The sequence below is a fragment of the Aquarana catesbeiana genome, linkage group LG05 (assembly GCF_042186555.1).
Source record: "Aquarana catesbeiana isolate 2022-GZ linkage group LG05, ASM4218655v1, whole genome shotgun sequence".
In the NCBI taxonomy this organism is placed as follows: Eukaryota; Metazoa; Chordata; class Amphibia; order Anura; family Ranidae; genus Aquarana; species Aquarana catesbeiana.
In genome coordinates, this window is record NC_133328.1 from 481,725,454 (window position 1) to 481,745,940 (window position 20,487).

The window sequence follows — 20,487 nt, forward strand, 5'->3', positions numbered from 1 at the left end:
ACGACGGGCCTGTGTATGTCTTCTTGGTGGCAGCGGGACACTATTTGTGCTTGCCACCTCACCAGCTTGAACTGCACTTATGGGACTCGCTACGTCACCAAGTGTTACTGCAGTGCTGGTTTGACTACGAACGGGGTGTACTAGGCCGCTGGTGCTTGCCAGTTCACCAAAACGCTACCAAAAAAACTGTTAGCGATCGCAGGGATCAGGCCTGACTCTGCAAATGCTGCAGTTATGCGTTTAGTGTTTTGTAAGTGACAGTGATCGATCGATACTGCACTTGGGTGGGCTGGGCTGAGAGGAGGGGCAAAACGCAGGTGCTAGCAGGTATCTGGGCTGATCCCGCTAACACTGCGTTTTTGGGAACCCTAAACTGCTGGGGACACTAGTATAGATCTGATCGGATCAGATATTGATCCGATCAGATACTATACCACTAAGGGAGGTTTATGCTGCGTGCGTGGGTGTTAGCGGTACTGGCGCTGATCTGACGCTGCCTGGGGCGACGCATATCACCGCCGGGCGATCAGGGGGCTAAACCTTTATTCGGTAATAAATGGCGGGTGCCCTGACACTATAAAAAAATAAACAAACAGTGTCACCCGTAACGGTTATACGGTGATCAGTGGTGCAAGGGTTAACTAGGGGGCAATCAAGGGTTTAAAACATTTATTAGGTAGTATATGGGGGTCCCTGTCGCTATAAAAAGCTGACGGCGAACCTATATATTTACCTCCCTAACTAGCGTCACCAGTGACACTAATGCAGCAATCAGAAAAATGATCGCTTAGCGACACTGGCGACGGGGGGTGATCAAGGGGTTAAAACTTTATTGGGGGGGTTAGGGGGTTATCCTAGACCTAAAGGGGGCTAACCCTAACTGCCCTACCACACTAACTGTCACAAACTGACACCATGCAGTAATCAGAAAAAAAAAAACTGCTTGGTATCAGTGTGACGGGGGGGGGGTGATCGGGGGTAATCGGGGGGGATCGGGGGTGTAATGTGTGCCTGGCATGTTCTACTGAGTGTGTGTGTGTGTGTGTTGGTGCACTCACATTCCAGTCTTCTTTCCTCGGCGCCAGAACGGAAAATGCCGAGCCGAGGAGAGATGACATCATTTCCTCTGCCTCTGTGTACAATACAGAGGCAGGGAAATTATCCCATTGGCTGGGAGCGATCGCGAGGGGGGCCACGAATGGATGGCCTCCCCCTCACCACCGATCGCCGGGGAAGATTTGCCGACTGCCGCAGGTACCGGGGGGGTCCGATCGGACCCCCCACCCGCGGGCAGGCAAGGACGTACCTGTAAGTCCTTTTGCCTGCCCGTGCCATTCTGCCGACATACATCGTCGTGCGGCGGTCGGCAACTGGTTAAACAACGATAATTACACCATCGTATCAGTATATGCCCCCAACAAGAAACAGATTCACTTTCTGTCCAAATTGATGAAAAAAATCAATCGCTTTAAACAAGGACACCTTGTCATGTGTTGGGACTTTAACATAGTACCTGACAACTCCATCAACTCTTCTTCCCACTCAACCAGAGTTACATCTCCTATGGGACCATTCATTCGATCTCATGACCTATTTGATGTGTGGAGATGCCATCACACCACCGAAAGGGACTACTCCTTTTTCTCCCCTAGACACAACTCTTACACTCGGATTGACTACTTCCTAATGGATAAATGGACTTTGCCCAAAATCTCCTCCACGGAGATATTGACCATTACGTGGTCTGACCACGTTCCGGTTACAATGACCATAGAAGACTCGCTGAAGATTTCCTGTACACGGATATGGAGAGCGAATACTGCGATTCTCCACCCACTGATCCATTCTTCTCATATTAGAAAGCGTTTAACATAATACTTTAATACTAATGCAAGATCTGTTAGCAATTATACCGTTCTTTGGAATGCCCATAAGGCATTCATAAGGGGGATCCTTATTCAACTTACTGCTAGAGAGAGGAGGAGGAGATCACAGCGTCTAAACACAATTACTGCCGATATTAAAACGCTAGAACACCAAAACCAAACTAATCCAGATCCATTAACCAAGACTAAATTAGACTCCCTTAGAGAGGAATTAAAATCTCTCCTTCTAGAATCCTTTGAAAGAGCACATAAGCATTTTAGAGCTCAACACTACTCTACTGGTAACAAAGCCGGAAAGGCATTGGCCAATAGAATTTAAAGGTTACTATTCCAAAACCAAAATTACCCATCTATTCCACCCAGCTACTAAACAGAAACTGATAGATCCACAAGCTATTGCAGACGAATTTAGTTACTACTACAATACACTTTATAATTTAAAAGATGACACATATGTCACACAGCCATCTCTACCTGACATAGAGGCATTTCTCAATGAGATCAACCTCCCTAAACTGACCACAGAACAACTAGACTCCCTGAATACCCCATTTACAGATCTAGAAATCAAAAATATAATTTCATCACTTCCCTCTAACAAATCTCCTGGCCCAGATGGTCTTACAGGAGAGTATTACAAACAATTTGGAACTGTGCTAACATCATATCTGACCAAAGTGTACAATGACGCTGCCTCCTCCTCCTCTCTCCCCCCAGAAATGCTAAATGCCTTAATTGTTACACTACGGAAGCTGGGGAAAGAGCCTACCTCTGCACAAAACTTCTGACCCATATCTCTTCTCAATGTGGACACAAAAATCTATGCCAAAATAATAGCCAACAGATTACTCAACCTAATGCCCCTTCTAATACATAAGGACCAATCAGGCTTCACAAAAGGGAAGCAGACAACTGATGCCACTCGTAGAATTATCCACATAATCCATCATGCTGAGATATCTAGAACGCCTTCTCTGCTCCTGTCCTTGGATGCAGAGAAGGCGTTCGATAGGAAATTGGAAATATCTTGAAACAACCCTTGGCAAATTTGGTTTTCAGGGCCCCATTCTGGCAGCCATAATGGCTCTGTATTCCTCCCCATCAACGCAGGTCTATACGTCGGAGATGCTGTCTAAGCCATTCTCCATCACTAATGGCACCCGACAAGGTTGTCCGCTCTCACCAATCATTTTTAACCTAATTATGGAACCCTTAGCAGAACATGTCAGATCCCACTCTACAATATCAGGCTTCACCATTGGAACCACAGAACACAAAATAAATTTATTTGCAGACGACATGATAATGATGATCACAAACCCTCACTCTTCCCTGGCTTCGGTCCAATCGCTACTGAAAAGGTTTAGTACTTTATCTTACTACAAAGTTAATGAACATAAATCCTACATTCTAGACCTGGGCATTGATGCAACCACTAGTAATCTACTCCAGACCCAATATCCTTACCCATGGGCGGAGGATAGTATTCCCTACCTCGGCATTAATCTCACCAAATCCACTAGAGGTCTTTTCGCACACAACTAAACAGACGCCAAACCGATGATGCTTACTGAAACCACAAAACTCTCCAAACATGGCCTGGCAGCCTTTAAAATGATGGTATTGCCACGGTTGCTCTACATATTTCACACGCTTCCTATACCACTTTCATCTACCTACCTGAAATCTCTCCAATCCATCCTAAGCCAATTTGTTTAACAAGGGAAAAAATCTAGATGTAGTCACACAAAACTTATTAAACATAGATCCGTGGGGGGAATGGGATACATAGACATCAAAGACTACTACAATGCCACCATTCTATCACAAATGAAAGAACGAATGAATACCTCACCCAAAACTCTCAGGACAATATAGAAAATCACAAGACACCGGGCACAAACCTCGCCAACTGCTTATTTAGTACCTCTACACATAATCCTCACATTTTCCACTACTCACCCACTGTCCAAGCCTCAGTTAAAGTGTGGTGTACACTACACAATACCAAATGGTCACATGTACTGACGAAACCAGTACACATTCCTTTAAACACCTTAAAGCTTCTTACTCCTGACTTAACACTCCCATCCTGGATTACTGACCGGGTAACATACACACAAGAACTTTGCGATCTAACAACCTGCAAATCCTTCTCACAAATAGGCAAAGACCTCAATGCAACCTCCAAAGACTTCCTCAGCTACTTCAGATTACAAAACTGCTTCTCTAGAAGGAAAACTACCCTTGAAACTATGGAACTACTTCTTTACAGAACACTCTAACACTAAAGGGACTTCCCTCATATACTCATTCCTACAAGAAAAAAACATGTTCAGCAAAACCAAACCTCTCCTTGACTGGGAAACTGACCTACAGACACAATTCACAGATCCCCAATGGCAACAGGCAATCACATCTATTTACAAAGCAACAACTTGCACCTCCCTTTGGGAAATTACCCAAAAAACGTTAATGAGATGGTACCTAACTCCGTCCAGACTGGCCAAATTCCACAAACACGCCTCACACGACTGCTGGAGAAACTGTGGCCATACGGGCACCCTCCTCCACATTCTTTGGTCTTGCCCAAATGTAACCCAGCTTTGGAAACATGTGGAATCCATACTCCAAGACATACTCCATAACTCGGTTACAATTACTCCACACTTAGCCATTCTTAATCTGACAATAGAAGATTTTCCCATACACCAAAGAACAGTGATTACAAACGTCCTCCTAGCTACCAAACTCTTGATCACTAGAAACTGGAAATCTGACAACATTCCCTCCCTTATGGAAGTTACTAACTTAGTACAAACCCATTTCACTTATGAAACCCTTTTGTCACGCAGCAAACAATCCCATACAAAGACACTAACTTGCTGGAACCCATGGGTCCATTGGTACTCAAAAAAGAATTAACGATTGAAGTAAGGTTTAAGGTTGAAGCTCCCCCCCCTTCCCTTATCCCTCCTTGCCCCTCCTTCCTCTTGCACCCCTCTCCTCCTTACCCCACCCCTCCTCCTATCATTCCAGGTCAACTGTTCTACCCTATGTTTATAATGACTTTGTTAACGATTTTTTCTTTCTCATAGAACGTTATTCATAAAATCGCTATTCAGACTATACTTACAATATCTAGTCTGTAAACTTACATTTACATGTTCATGTTCCTGTTCCTTACTATGACTTCATAACCTGTAATATGTAAAACTCAATAAAAATTTATTGGAAAAAAAAACAAATACCAACCTAATCGTTCTCTTCATTCCTCTCAAGACCTCCTGCTCTAGCTCCATCATCACCTCTTCCCATGCTCGCCTCCAGGACTTTTTCATAGCCTTTCCAATCCTATGGAACTCCTTACCCCAATTTGTCCAATTATCTCCTACTCTATTAGTTTTTAGACGATCCCTGAAAACCCTCCTCTTCAGAGAAGCCTATCCTACCCACACCTAACAACTGTATTTTCATTTTTTCCATCAACTCATCCTCTACAGTTATTACCTTTTTTTTCACTTGACCCCCCCTTCTAGATTGTAAGCTCTAATGAGCAGAATCCTCTGATTCCTCTTGTATTGAATTGTATTGTAACTGTACTGTCTGCCATCTTGGTGTAAAGCTCTGCACAAACTGTAGGCGCTATATCAATCTTGTATGATAATAATAATAATCTTCTACCCATTGGGTGGTGCCATCACGGTGGAACAGAGTGGCTCTTTTGTTCCTTCCTCTGGTAGCTATTCCTGAATGAAATCCTCCCTTGCTGCTGTTTTGCCTCTCCCTCACTTCCCTTTTCTTTAATCGTTGGCATGAACATATATGCTCTGCTACCTCTTCATCCTCATTCTCTTCATCACAGGAACCCACTTGGCAGTAACCTGAAGTTGCGGGGATATCACTGTCATATGCTGCTCTACTTCTATGTTCTTGGTGCTTTTTTCTTCAATATATGAAAGCAAGAAATCTTCCACATTCTTCCATAGAAGAAGAGAAGGCTGCAGAAAACTGAATGTTCTGTAACTGGGAGGAGAAAGAAGAGGAAGATTCCTCAAGTCCCAAGTTCATGCTGCTAACCCCAAAACAAAAATAACCCTAGCAAAAATAAATTAAAATAAAATATACCTCCCCACAAAAAAAATGAAAACCTTAAGCCACTATTTTTTTGTTTGCTTTTTAACCTAGAAAGAAGTGTTAAGTCTATGCACAGTAAGTGTGGGGGAAGTGGGGGATATACACTACTATGTAGCCCACCCCACTGCAATTCACAATAATGAAGCACCAAACAGCACTGTGTATAGCACTCTAGAGCAGTGGTCCTCCAGTACACTCAACAGGCCATGTTTGCAGGTTTTCCTTTATCTTGCACAGGTGCTTTAAATCAGAGTCAATTGCTTGGTATTTTGGACAGCTACTTTATCTAACAGAAATTCCAAAAACGTGGCCTGTTGGGGGTACTCCCGCCTGTTGGAGTTCTCCAATAGGGATGAGCCGAACACCCCCCTGTTCGGTTCGCACCAGAACATGCGAACAGGAAAAAAGTTCGCTCCAACATGCGAACACTGTTAAAATCTATGGGACACGAACATGAATAATCAAAAGTGCTAATTTTAAAGGCTAATATGCAAGTTATTGTCATAAAAAGTGTTTGGGGACCTGGGTCCTGCCCCAGGGGACATGGATCAATGCAAAAAAAAGTTTTAAAAACGGACGTTTTTTCAGGAGCAGTGATTTTAATAATGCTTAAAGTCAAACAATAAAAGTGTAATATCCCTTTAAATTTCGTACCTGGGGGGTGTCTATAGTATGCCTGTAAAGGGGCGCATGTTTCCTGTGTTTACAACAGTCTGACAGCAAAATGACATCCCGGTGACCCCGCCCCCCTCTGACGCACAGGACATGACGGGACTTCCCTGTGACGTCACGGGGAATGCCACAGGGAAGTCCCGTCCCATGCGTCAGAGGGGGGCGGGGTCACCGGGTGGCCCCACCCCCGTTATTTAAGAACTGTCAGACGAGGAGCGCCGTCACACAGCGGGAGCCTCCCTTCATGCCAGCATGGATGCGGAGCGGCCCGGAGAAGAAAATGAAGAAGAGAAGAAGAGAAGAAGAGAAGAAGATGAAGAAGAAGAGCGGGAGCCTCCCCCCATGCCATGGGTGCGGAGCGGCCCGAGGAGAAGAAGATAGAAGACGCCGTGGAGGAGATGCTGGACGAGAACGCCGGAGGAAGAACCAGAAGAGCCAGAAGAACCAGAAGATGAAGGAAGATAGAAGAAAGAAGAAGTATTTAAATAAAGGAATTGTCAAAAACTGTCTCTTGTCATTTTTAACATTTTTGACAGTTTTTTAGTGAAATGGTAGGGGTACTTTTGTACTCCCTTACCATTTCACACAGGGGGGGGGCCGGGATCTGGGGGTCCCCTTGTTAAAGGGGGCTTCCAGATTCCGATAAGCCCCCCGCCCGCAGACCCCCACAACCACCGGCCAGGGTTGTGGGGATGAGGCCCTTGTCCTCATCAACATGGGGACAAGGTGTTTTGGGGGGCTACCCCAAAGCACCCTCCCAATGTTGAGGGCATGTGGCCTGGTACGGTTCAGGAGGGGGGGGCACACTCTCGTCCCCCCCTCTTTTCCTACAGCCTGCCAGGTTGCGTGCTCGGATAAGGGTCTGGTATGGATTTTTTGGGGGACCCCACGCCGTTTTTTTTTTTTTTTTTTGGCGCGGGGTTCCCCTTAAAATCCATACCAGACCTGAAGGGTCTGGTATGGAATTTAGGGGGAACCCCACGTCATTTTTTTTTTTTAATTTTGGCCGGGGTTCCCCTTAATATCCATACCAGACCTGAAGGGCCTGGTATGGAATTTAGGGGGACTCCCACGTCATTTTTTTTTTTAAATTTTGGTTCGGGGTTCCCCTTTGGGGAATTCCCATGCCGTTTTTATCAATGAACTTCTATGTGTATTGTCGGCAATGCAATAGCCGCGGGTAGTTTTAAATGAGTTTTTTCCTTCAAAATGTCATTTTGCTGTCAGACTGTTCTAAACACAGGAAACATGCGCCCCTTTACAGGCATACTATAGACACCCCCCAGGTACGAAATTTAAAGGGATATTACACTTTTATTGTTTGACTTTAAGCCAGAACCGTTTTTAAGGCAGGGCAAAAGGGGCAGCTGCCCTGGGCCCCATCATTGTTGTGGGGCCCAAAGCAGCTGCCTCATACTTGCCAACTATCCCAGTTTAAATTCACTTATCCCTTGAAGTTTTAGTCCCATGCTGTGTCCTGATATCCCACTGTAAAGTTCTGTTGCTGCTGCCCAGCTCTGCCCTATTGCCATGTACAGATGACTCACCTGCAGACCTTGTGTTTATATGTAAATAACCAGCATTGATAAGTAAATAGCGGCGGCATTAATATGTAAAAAGTCAGGTAACCACTGTATTGATATGTAAATTGAGGCAGCATTCATATGTATATCATATCCCCCTGAGGTCATATCTACCATCACTTCTGCTGAATGCTGCCCACTGGAGAGGTAAAAGAGCATGCTTGAAAATCCTGCCTACAACTGTGTTCATTCAGCCCAACATCAGCCTGTTCTGCAAAGGTAAGCAAATTGGAGGTGGAACCTTCCAATGCAACCTGAATTTTGGTGTATGTAAATACGCACATCACAGCCATGAGACATGAGAGTGTCATTAACAATTAATGGTCCCCTCACCTCCCCAGTTCATGGTGTGCAGGCAGTGAGGAGTTGATGTGCAGTAACCTTTAGCAACCAATCAGTGAGCAGTAATGCTGTGACTAACCCCTTGCAACCAATTAGTGAGCAGTATTGATGTATAGTATTCTCTAGCAACCAATCAACAAGCAGAAGTCATGTGCTGTAACCCTTTAGAAAATAAACAGTGAGCCATAATGTGTGCTGTAACCTCTAGCAACCGGTCATTGAGCGATAATGATACACTGTAACCTCCGGAAACCAATCGCAATCGCTGCCTGATCTGATTCAGTAAACTGATTTTGAGTCTAGTTGCTATTTATTGTATGTCTCAAAGCATGTGGAGAGTGAAATTGCATGGAAGAGGGGACCCAAGAAAATGTTTGCCCAGGGTCCAGTCAATATTAAAGACGGCCCTGCTTTAAGCATTATTAAAATCACTGCACCTGAAAAAACGGCCGTTTTTAAAACTTTTTTTTGCATTGATCCATGTCCCCTGGGGCAGGACCTGGGTCCCCAAACACTTTTTATGACAATAACTTGCATATTAGCCTTTAAAATTAGCACTTTTGATTTCTCCCTTAGACTTTTAAAGGGTGTTCCGCGGCATTCGAATTTGCCGCGAACACCCCAAATTGTTCGCTGTTCGGCGAACTTGCGAACAGCCAATGTTCGAGTCGAACATGAGTTCGACTCGAACTCGAAGCTCATCCCTATTCTCCAATTTGAAAGCCTTTTTTCTGCTTGATCACTCATATTAGCAGTGGGGTTGGATGCTTGAAGGTTGGTCGAGTGCCCGATTGTTTATCAATTAATCAGTTTCTGAATATGTGTCTTCTGTCATGTTTGGCCATCTTTTATTATGCATACCCCTGTCTCTCCCCCCTGCAGCCTTGTATATACAGGCATTTTGTCATGTTTTTAGGCACACTGTCGGTCACACTGTCGGTCTCTCTTTTGAGGAGTATTTGTCAATCACAGTCCTCTGGCCCCTCCCTGTCCCGCCCGGCGCACGGGGGCCTCCCGGGATCTACTATCCCATTGGGGGGCCTCTTGTTAGGCGCTTGGTTTATGCCGTGGGGGGATGGGCAGCAACATTGTTGCTTGTCCTCACCTGCGGACCCGGTGGTTTAGGATGCTCTGCTGTGGGGGGTGCTGTGCAGCGGTTGTTCAGGGTCCCTCCCCCCCTCGGGTATCTATGAGTAACCACTTGTGGGTTGAGGCGGCGACTAGGCACGATTATTCTGGTAGGTTTAATGACCATTCTAGTTATTTTCGTGTAATTTTTACCCATTTTTTTGCCTGCCTCTTCTTTCATCTATTCACCCTTTGCTCCATTATGTATATCTGGAGCTGTATGTGCAGTCCCCTACCTTCTGTTTCCCCCCCTGTTATGGGCACCATATCTAGGCTGGGTATATGCCTTATACCTCACTGACGAGTGAGGAGCTTGTGTGGGCCTTTTCTACGGCACTATTGAGAAGTGTCAGGAGAATGTCGCCATTTAGACGCTCTCCGCTGTTGCCATGGTTTGCATTCCTTCCTTCCCCCAGGCGGAGCGGCGTCATGGTGATACCATGGCTCCCATCTCCTCCTATCTCTATACGGAGCGGCGTCACGATGGGCGGAACTAGCACGCCAATCAGCACCGCACCTGTCCTCCTCTTACTACATATTAAGCCGCCGGTGTTCTGCCGAGAAAGTTCCGCTCGGCGGATTAGTTCCCCCCTCTACTGCGCATGCGCAGTAGAAGGCGGCGGAAATAGCCGAAGCGGAACAGCTGAAAATCAGCTGTACACGGCGCCTGTAAGAGGGCCCCTCGCGGGCTCGCTTCGCTCGCCACGCTTCGGGCACGGCCTCGCTGCGCTCGGCACTTTTAGATTCCCCCTCTAGGTCCACTTGGATAGTGGGGAAGGAACCTGGACCCAGAGCGCAGGCGCCGTGTACAGCTGATTGAAGCGTTTGAGCTTCGGCTATCTCCGGCGGCCGACAGTAGTACGTACTGCACAGGCGCCGCGCCTGCGCAGTACAGGGGGGAACCTATCCGCCGAAGGAACTTATTCGGCAAGACACCGGACGCCGAGTCAGTGTCACTGTCCTGCTCGGCGGCGGCGGTGGATTGGATGAACGGAGCTCCCCAGCACACTGCAGTGCAGCCCTACAACCAAGACGGTAATGCTGCCCTCCGCCCTCTTCTTTTTGCCTTTTTATTTGTACCTCCATTTTGCTGTAGGCTCCATGTTGCCTGTTTCTGATGGAGTTCTTATGCAATGTATACCATATATTGCTATACTCAGAGGGTATTCCTGTTTCCGTTTTTGTGATCAGGTGTTTTTATATTATATTACAGATCTTGTCTGTGTAGGAAGTCGCTATCCTCGGTGACCCTTGGAGCTGCTTGCATCTAGGGGCCTCCGTTTTCTCTCTGTTATCTCCGGGTCCTTGGTTTACTCTCCTTAACAATTCCTTTCATGAACTATTACTAGGGTAAGTTATGTACACTAGATTACTTTCATCCCCACCCCCCGCCTGGACGCGGATCCGCACGGTGGACATGGGGCTCTGCGTCCATGCTGTGGCGATTATTATTACAGGGGTTCTCCGTTTGTAGAGGGACACCAGTCTATTTGGGTTTTTTCTTTGTTTCAGACAATCCCCCCTTTTGGTTCTTTTTCAATCGGACTCCCCTGGGATAGTGTCGCCCCTTCTGAGCTCGCTCCTTTGGGGTCACACGGTGGGACCAGTGTGGATAGGGCGGGGCCAGACATACGCCCGTTTCCTGTTTTGGATTTCTGTGGCGTTCGGTGTGTACTCACCTCCGAGACTTTGACAGTGAACTTTCTTTACTGACTATACTTGGGTATGTGTATCATAGTTACATAGTTACATAGTAGGTGAGGTTGAAAAAAGACACAAGTCCATCAAGTCCAACCTATGTGTGTGATTATGTGTCAGTATTGCATTGTATATCCCTGTATGTTGTGGTCATTCAGGTGCTTATCTAATAGTTTCTTGAAGCTATCAATGCTCCCCGCTGAGACCACCGCCTGTGGAAGGGAATTCCACATCCTTGCCGCTCTTACAGTAAAGAACCCTCTACGTAGTTTAAGATTAAACCTCTTTTCTTCTAATTTTAATGAGTGGCCACGAGTCTTAGTAAACTCTCTTCTGCGAAAAAGTTTTATCCCTATTGAGGGGTCACCAGTCCGGTATTTGTAAATTGAAATCATATCCCCTCTCAAGCGTCTCCTCTCCAGAGAGAATAAGTTCAGTGCTCGCAACCTTTCCTCATAACTAAGATCCTCCAGACCCTTTATTAGCTTTGTTGCCCTTCTTTGAACTCGCTCCATTTCCAGTACATCCTTCCTGAGGACTGGTGCCCAGAACTGGACCGCATACTCTAGGTGCGGCCGGACCAGAGTCTTGTAGAGCGGGAGAATTATCGTTTTATCTCTGGAGTTGATCCCCCTTTTAATGCATGCCAATATTCTGTTTGCTTTGTTAGCAGCAGCTTGGCATTGCCTGCCATTGCTGAGCCTATCATCCACTAGGACCCCCAGGTCCTTTTCCATCCTAGATCCTTTTCCCACCCAGAGGTTCTCCCCCCAGCGTATAGAATGCATTCATATTTTTGCCACCCAAATGCATTATTTTACATTTTTCTACATTGAACCTCATTTGCCATGTAGTCGCCCACCCCATTAATTTGTTCAGGTCTTTTTGCAAGGTTTCCACGTCCTGCGGAGAAGTTATTGCCCTGCTTAGCTTAGTATCGTCTGCAAATACAGAGATTGAACTGTTTATCCCATCCTCCAGATCGTTTATGAACAAATTAAATAGGATTGGTCCCAGCACAGAACCCTGGGGCACCCCACTACCCACCCCTGACCATTCTGAGTACTCCCCATTTATCACCACCCTCTGAACTCGCCCTTGTAGCCAGTTTTCAATCCATGTACTCACCCTATGGTCCATGCCAACAGACCTTATTTTGTACAGTAAACGTTTATGGGGAACTGTGTCAAATGCTTTTGCAAAATCCAGATACACCACGTCTACAGGCCTTCCTTTATCTAGATGGCAACTCACCTCCTCATAGAAGGTTAATAGATTGGTTTGGCAAGAACGATTCTTCATGAATCCATGCTGATTACTGCTAATGATATCGTACGTATTACTAAAATCCTGTATATAGTCCCTTATCATCCCCTCCAAGAGTTTACATACTATCGATGTTAGGCTAACTGGTCTGTAATTCCCAGGGATGTATTTTGGTCCCTTTTTAAATATAGGTGCTACATTGGCTTTTCTCCAATCAGCTGGTACCATTCCAGTCAGTAGACTATCTGTAAAAATTAGGAACAACGGTCTGGCAATCACTTGACTGAGTTCCCTAAGTACCCTCGGATGCAAGCCATCTGGTCCCGGTGATTTATTAATGTTAAGTTTCTCAAGTCTAATTTTAATTCCGTCCTCTGTTAACCATGTAGGTGCTTCCTGTGTTGTGTCATGAGGATAAACACTGCAGTTTTGGTTACTGAAGCCCCCCGATTCACTCGTGAAGACTGAGGAGAAGAATAAATTCAATACCTTCGCCATCTCCCCATCCTTTGTAACCAGATGTCCTTCCTCATTCTTTATGGGGCCAATATGGTCTGTCCTCCCTTTTTTACTGTTTACATACTTAAAGAATTTCTTGGGATTTTTTTTGCTCTCCTCCGCTATGTGTCTTTCATGTTCTATCTTAGCTGTCCTAATTGCACCCTTACATTTCTTATTGCATTCTTTATAAAGTCTGAATGCTGAGGATGATCCCTCAACCTTGTATTTTTTGAAGGCCTTCTCCTTTGCTTTTATATGCATTTTTACATTGGAGTTAAGCCATCCAGGACTTTTGTTCGCTCTTTTAAATTTATTACCCAATGGGATACATTGGCTAATGCCCTTATTTAATATGCTCTTAAAGCAAACCCATCTCTCCTCCGTATTCTTTGTTTCTAATATTTTATCCCAGTTTATGCCTTTTAGCAAGGTTTGTAGTTTAGGGAAGTTGGCTCTTTTGAAATTCAGTGTCTTTGTATTCCCTTTATGTTTCCTATTTGTGTGATTTATACTGAAACTAATTGACCTGTGATCACTGTTACCTAAATTGCCCCGCATTTCCACATCCGTGATCAGGTCTGTATTGTTGGTAATCAGTAGATCCAGTAATGTTTTATTTCTAGTTGGTGCGTCTACCATCTGACCCATAAAATTGTCCTGCAAGACATTAAGGAACTGGCGAGCCTTAAATGAATGTGCGGTTCCCTCCGCCCAGTCTATGTCTGGATAATTAAAATCCCCCATTATGATAACACTTCCCATTCTTGCTGCTAATCCAATTTGTGATAGGAGATCCGTCTCCACTTCCTCCCTCAGGTTTGGGGGCCTATAGCATACTCCCAGTATTATTTTCCCCTTAGCTTTATCCCTTTGGAGCTCTACCCATAAGGATTCCACCTCCTCTCTAGCTCCCTCAGTGATGTCATCTCTCACATTCACTTGTACATTATTCTTGATATATAGGCATACCCCTCCCCCTTTTTTACCCTCTCTATCCTTGCGGTATAGGGTATACCCTTGAATGTTTGCCAGCCAATCATGAGAGCTGTTGAACCAGGTCTCTGAAATTCCCACAAAATCCAAATCCTCCTCGTACAACAGTATCTCTAGTTCACCCATCTTGTCCGCCATGCTCCTGGCATTGGTGAACATGCCACATAGTTTAGACCGGTCGCACATTGTCCTCGTATTGGGTGTTTCGAGATTGCAACTAGGACTTGCTACTATACTCACCTTGTGTTTTTGTGCTTTGGTTAACCTACCACTAATGCCCCCAATACTAGCCTCTGGAATATCTTCCGCGCTGGCTATCTCTGCCTCTGGACCCTCCCCCCCATCGCCTAGTTTAAAAACCCCTCTAACTTTTTGGCCATCTTCCTTCCCAGCAGATCTGCACCCTCCTCATTTAGGTGCAGTCCGTCCCTTCTATAGTACCGGTTACCAACTGAGAAGTCGGCCCAGTCCTCCAGAAACCCAAACCCCTCCTTACTACACCAGCTCTTCAGCCACTTGTTTACTTCCCTAATCTCCCTCTTCCTTTCTGGTGTGGCTCGATGTACCGGTAGTATTCCTGAGAATACTACCTTGGAGGTCCTTTTCCTCAATTTAGCTCCTAAGTCCCTAAAATCGTTCTTTAGGACACTCCATCTGCCTCTGACTTTGTCATTGGTGCCAACGTGCACCATGACAGCCGGGTCTTCCCCAGCCCCTCCCAGTAATCTGTCCACAAGATCCGTGATGTGCCGAACCCGAGCGCCCGGTAGACAACATACTGTTCGGCGCTTCAGGTCTTGGTTACAGATTGCCCTCTCTGTCCTTCTAAGAATTGAGTCCCCTACCACCAGAATCTGTCTTTCCTTTCCCTTTGCTGCCCCCCCACTCTCACTGGAGGAGTTCTTCCCCCGGCAGCTAGGAGAGTCCCTCATCTCCAGCAGTGCTGGTCCCTGACTGGTTTCACCAATGACACTCAAAGTAGCGTACTTATTGGGATGCTCCAGTCCTGGATCGGCCTCCCTGGCTTTTCCCCCTCTACCCCTCCTGACTGTCACCCATCTACTCTTTGCTAGTGCCAGCACCTCTTTGTCTCCACCCGCCTCTGTGCTGGCCCCTGCCAGCACCTGCCGTGTACGTTCCTGGCTCTCATTTAGTATGGAGGGACTTCTCAGTGCTGACAGTTGCTTCCCCAGATTCAGAACCTGGGCTTCCAGGGAAACAATGTGCTTACATTTTGCACAGCAGTATTCGCCCTCGATCTGATGATCAAGGAACGCATACATGCGGCAAGATGTACAAAGAGTCGCCTCTCCACACCCGCCGGGCATCGTACCTATTAAATTTAGTGAGGATTTGGGGATTTTACCCTGTCCAAATTACCTAACAGCTAGCTTCCTGGCACTAATACTCAAGACAATACACAGGTACACAACAAGACAATACACAGGTACACAACAAGACAATACACAGGTACTCACAGACCTACGTGCAATCGCAGAACAGTCGCAGACCTATGTACACTCGCAATACTCAAGTATACAATACACAATACACAAGTACTAACGATCCACACACACTACTCAGACAACACTCATGTACTCACACTACACAGGTACTATGACCCCTGTTATAATCTCCTGTTTTAAACTCTGGTTTTAACTCACCACTTAGAAAAGTTCCACTTGGTATAAGTTCCAGCAATCTCCCAATGAGCAGGCTCAGGATGAGTCCTACACACAGTTATATAGACTGCAGGCACCTGTGAGCAATCACCCCTCCCCCTACTTAATAGCCTGAAGGAACCAAAGAAGAAAAAAAAAAAAAAAAAAAAGCTATTTAAAAAGTGACAGAAAAGGCTAATTGAAAAGCTAAAAGGAAAAGCCCCAAAAATGCTACCCAGCAAACAAAAAGTAAAACTTGTTCACTCTCCGTCTGGTTTTAACTCACCACTTAGAAAAGTTCCACTTGGTATAAGTTCCAGCAATCTCCCAATGAGCAGGCTCAGGATGAGTCCTACACACAGTTATATAGACTGCAGGCACCTGTGAGCAATCACCCCTCCCCCTACTTAATAGCCTGAAGGAACCAAAGAAGAAAAAAAAAAAAAAAAAAAAAAGCTATTTAAAAAGTGACAGAAAAGGCTAATTGAAAAGCTAAAAGGAAAAGCCCCAAAAATGCTACCCAGCAAACAAAAAGTAAAACTTGTTCACTCTCCGTCTGGTTTTAACTCACCACTTAGAAAAGTTCCACTTGGTATAAGTTCCAGCAATCTCCCAATGAGCAGGCTCAGGATGAGTCCTACACACAGTTATATAGACTGCAGGCACCTGTGAGCAATCACCCCTCCCCCTACTTAATAGCCTGAAGGAACCAAAGAAGAAAAAAAAAAAAAAAAAAAAAAGCTATTTAAAAAGTGACAGAAAAGGCTAATTGAAAAGCTAAAAGGAAAAGCCCCAAAAATGCTACCCAGCAAACAAAAAGTAAAACTTGTTCACTCTCCGTCTGGTTTTAACTCACCACTTAGAAAAGTTCCACTTGGTATAAGTTCCAGCAATCTCCCAATGAGCAGGCTCAGGATGAGTCCTACACACAGTTATATAGACTGCAGGCACCTGTGAGCAATCACCCCTCCCCCTACTTAATAGCCTGAAGGAACCAAAGAAGAAAAAAAAAAAAAAAAAAAAAAAAAAAAAAAAAAGCTATTTAAAAAGTGACAGAAAAGGCTAATTGAAAAGCTAAAAGGAAAAGCCCCAAAAATGCTACCCAGCAAACAAAAAGTAAAACTTGTTCACTCTCCGTCTGGTTTTAACTCACCACTTAGAAAAGTTCCACTTGGTATAAGTTCCAGCAATCTCCCAATGAGCAGGCTCAGGATGAGTCCTACACACAGTTATATAGACTGCAGGCACCTGTGAGCAATCACCCCTCCCCCTACTTAATAGCCTGAAGGAACCAAAGAAGAAAAAAAAAAAAAAAGCATCTCTCTTATATATATTTTTTTTTTTTATGTCAAGTTGTACAAAATGGTTTAGGATGCAGGCAATGTGCTTAATACATATGATTTCTAATTACGTTAATTTACATCTCATTATGTAGTGTAATTCCTCCTACAAGTTGTCCCTGATGAAGGGACATGGTAGTCCAGAAACGCGTAGGCCCAGGTGGAAGACTACATGAATATACATTCAAATTCTACACCAGTGTGTCCATCTTGTTACTATTTTATTGTTTGTTCAGTGAATTGTATCAGACTTTTTTTTATGTGCATTTTTGTATATTTGTATATCTGTACTAATAAAATTGTTTTTTACTACTCTGTTGCCTTCAAAGTCCCACCCATTTTTTGAGGGGTTTTTTCTTTTTCTCCTGTTGGGGGTACTTGAGCACAGGGTTGAGAACCACTGCTCTAGAGCACTGTATAGCACATTCTCTTCCTAATTACACACTGTCAGCATGCCATATTTACTTCAACACACTAATGCCATGTACACACGGCCGGACTTTTCAACCAAACTTGTCCAACTGAGCAAATTCGTCGGACAATTCAACCGTTTGTGGGCTTCATCGGACCTGCAGCAGACCTTTTCTGTCTAAAATGTGACAGACTTTAGATTTAGAACATGTTTCAAATCTTTCTGACGGACTCGAGTCCGGTTGAAAAATCAGTTCGTCTGTATGCTAGTCTGATGGACGAAAACCAACGTTAGGGCAGCTATTGGCTAATGGCTAAAAACTTCCTTATTCTAGTCTGGTCGTACATCATCACGGTCAAATCCGTTGGACTTTGGTGAGATTGTGTGTAGACAAGTCCGATTCGATGAGAGTCCATCGAAAAGTCGGTCGAGAGTCTGTCGAAAAGTCTGATGTGATTCAGTCCATCGAAAGTCCGGTCGTGTGTACACAGCATAACACATGGCTGCTGTGAACATTTGCAGTTATAGTAAGGGTGCAGGCATATAACAAAGCCCCCATTATTGGCCATTCTAAGTTACTTGACCTAACTTTAAAGGCCAGGAAATGCATTATTGCTAGTTGGTTGCTATGACAGCAAACAGCTGCATCAGTTCACCATGAACAGATTGTGTTTGCCATGAATCCATGCTTTACCCAATCCTCCTCTTGTTTTACCAATCCACATTCTAAAAAAAAAAAAAACAATTTTGGCTTTACATGCATTTTATCACTTTTGCACTTTTCTTGATTATTATATTTTTTTAAATATAGTTTTCAGTAAAAAAAACAAAGAACAAAGTGCATCCATTACAGTATGCCCCTTGTTGAATAACCTGGATGCTTACTTTTTTCAAAAGTGTCTTTTTTAGGATGCTTTTACTGGCAAAAAATAAGGTGTTAGAAAATGAATCACTGAAAACTGTAGCTTGCAAGCCAAAATTTACACTAATTACTATTGTTTTGATCATACCATGTCCAATCACTGGCTGAAAAAGAGAACAGCACCAGTCCTATAATATATCTATTGGCAAATGTTATGGGATGGCTTCTTTTATCAAAAGTTTTTGTAGCGATACACCCCGAAAGAAGCTGCTTTTGCTTGTTCAGTCCGTTACCCTGCCTCTCAACCCCAAAGAACTGTCCCAGCCCCTCTGGCACACCTAGCAATGTGATTAATGGAATAACACAGTAATGACACACAGACACAGTTCAAACTGTTTAAAATCTCTCAAATTTTTTTAGTCAAGAGAAAAGACGTAAAAGGATATTGGTCAGCCAAGTCGTGGCTAAAGCCAAGACTCAGTTGAAATAGTTCTCAGAACAGTCAATAACACTTTGCAACAATAAGAGAATAATATCAATATACACAGATTAAATGGACTCCCCAAGCAAGCTATTGATTGCTGTAGAATGCTATGGCTAAAGGGGAACCCCGGGCCGGCCTATAGTACCTTTAATACTAATGAGCAATGAGGTAATATAAAGACCAGTGATGTGTCCCTTTTAAGAGTAATAAAATAGCAATGTTGAAAGTGCAAGGCCTTGCGATTATCTTCACCAGCAGGTGGAGCTCATATAAGACAATTAATTCTCAGAATCCAGTGAAAGGAAATCACTAGGCAGCACAATGGATTTGATCCGGCAGTAACAGGTCCTCTCTGGCCTTCCAAAATTTAATGTCTGCCTACAGTGTTCAAAAGTGGGTAATGCGTTAGCAAATTGGGCAATTTGCCCTCTCACCTGTCCTGTGACCAGATAAGAAGGAGGGATACCCTGGCAGGTAGTACTTCAGTGTCTCACCTGCGACCTTGTGACTCGATCACCTCTTGCCCTCAGCTGGTATGAAGATGCACTGGAAGTCTCTCTCTGGTAGGACATCTGTCACTGTCAGACTCCTGGAACTGTGGCAGAATCAGAACACTGACTTCTGGAGCTGTGGCAGGATCAACATACCTACCTCTGGAACTGTGGCTGGATGGATCCCCTCCGTGAGTAACAGCAGCCCCTCAGATCACATCTGTTTCTTTCTCTGCCTCATGGAGATCTCCCCAGCCTTCCAAAATGGAGTCCTAAGCCAGCCCTCTGGGATTTGTAATCCTGCCCCTTTAAGAGTCAATTAGGGTGCTTTGTGCTGGAACTGCATATTCCAGAGTCCTTCTCAGCTGCTGTTGCTTGTTAAAGTCTCATTCATTGGCTCCTGTAACTGTGCCGTTAATTAGCTCTCTTCCTCCTGCCAATAGGGTGCAGAGTGAGCAGATGCCTGTGTTAACATGCAGTCAGTGAAGAGAAAATGGAGGGGGGCGGAGAAACTCCTCATAGCTGCAGACACTCTGAACTTTATCCTGTCGGCTTATCTGTGTTAATGTAAGTCTTTGCCTGCAGCACCCACTACATATTTATTCAGGGATGATGAAATACTTGGCATTGCTGGGCCACTGTAAACATTGTGATTTGTTGGAAAATAAATCAAGATAATAATGCAAACTGATTTCCAAAATGGACACTCTTAACTAATAACCCTAAAAGGTGTCCATAGAACAAGACACACATATAAGATATCAAAATAGACAAAAAAAAAGCTCATGATCAGTATACCTTGTTGTTATTGGCATGTTTTTCATGTAATATTACCCCTAAAGCCTGGTTCACACTATTGCACCGTATACACGGTGGGATTTTCCGACGGAAAATATTGTCGGAAATTCCGACCATGTGTAGGCTCCATCAGACATTTTCTATCGGAATTTCCATCACACAAAATTTGAGATCTGGAACAAAATCTGTTGTCGTAAATTCTGATCATGTGTACACAATTCCAACGCACAAAG

The 20,487-nt window shown here is 44.5% G+C and overlaps 1 long non-coding RNA gene across 3 annotated transcripts in view; it reads right to left on the bottom strand.

Moving 5' to 3' along the window:
• LOC141145128 (uncharacterized) overlaps positions 1-19,962 on the bottom strand; it is a 62,489-nt gene extending 42,527 nt beyond the window's left edge. Inside the window, exon 1 of one of the 3 annotated variants that reach the window (XR_012244515.1) lies at positions 19,400-19,962. This is a non-coding gene — a long non-coding RNA (uncharacterized lncRNA). The remainder of the gene's footprint in view (positions 1-19,399) is intronic. The other 2 variants (XR_012244514.1, XR_012244516.1) reach the window with 2 other exon arrangements.
• Between the last annotated feature and the right edge of the window lie 525 nt (positions 19,963-20,487).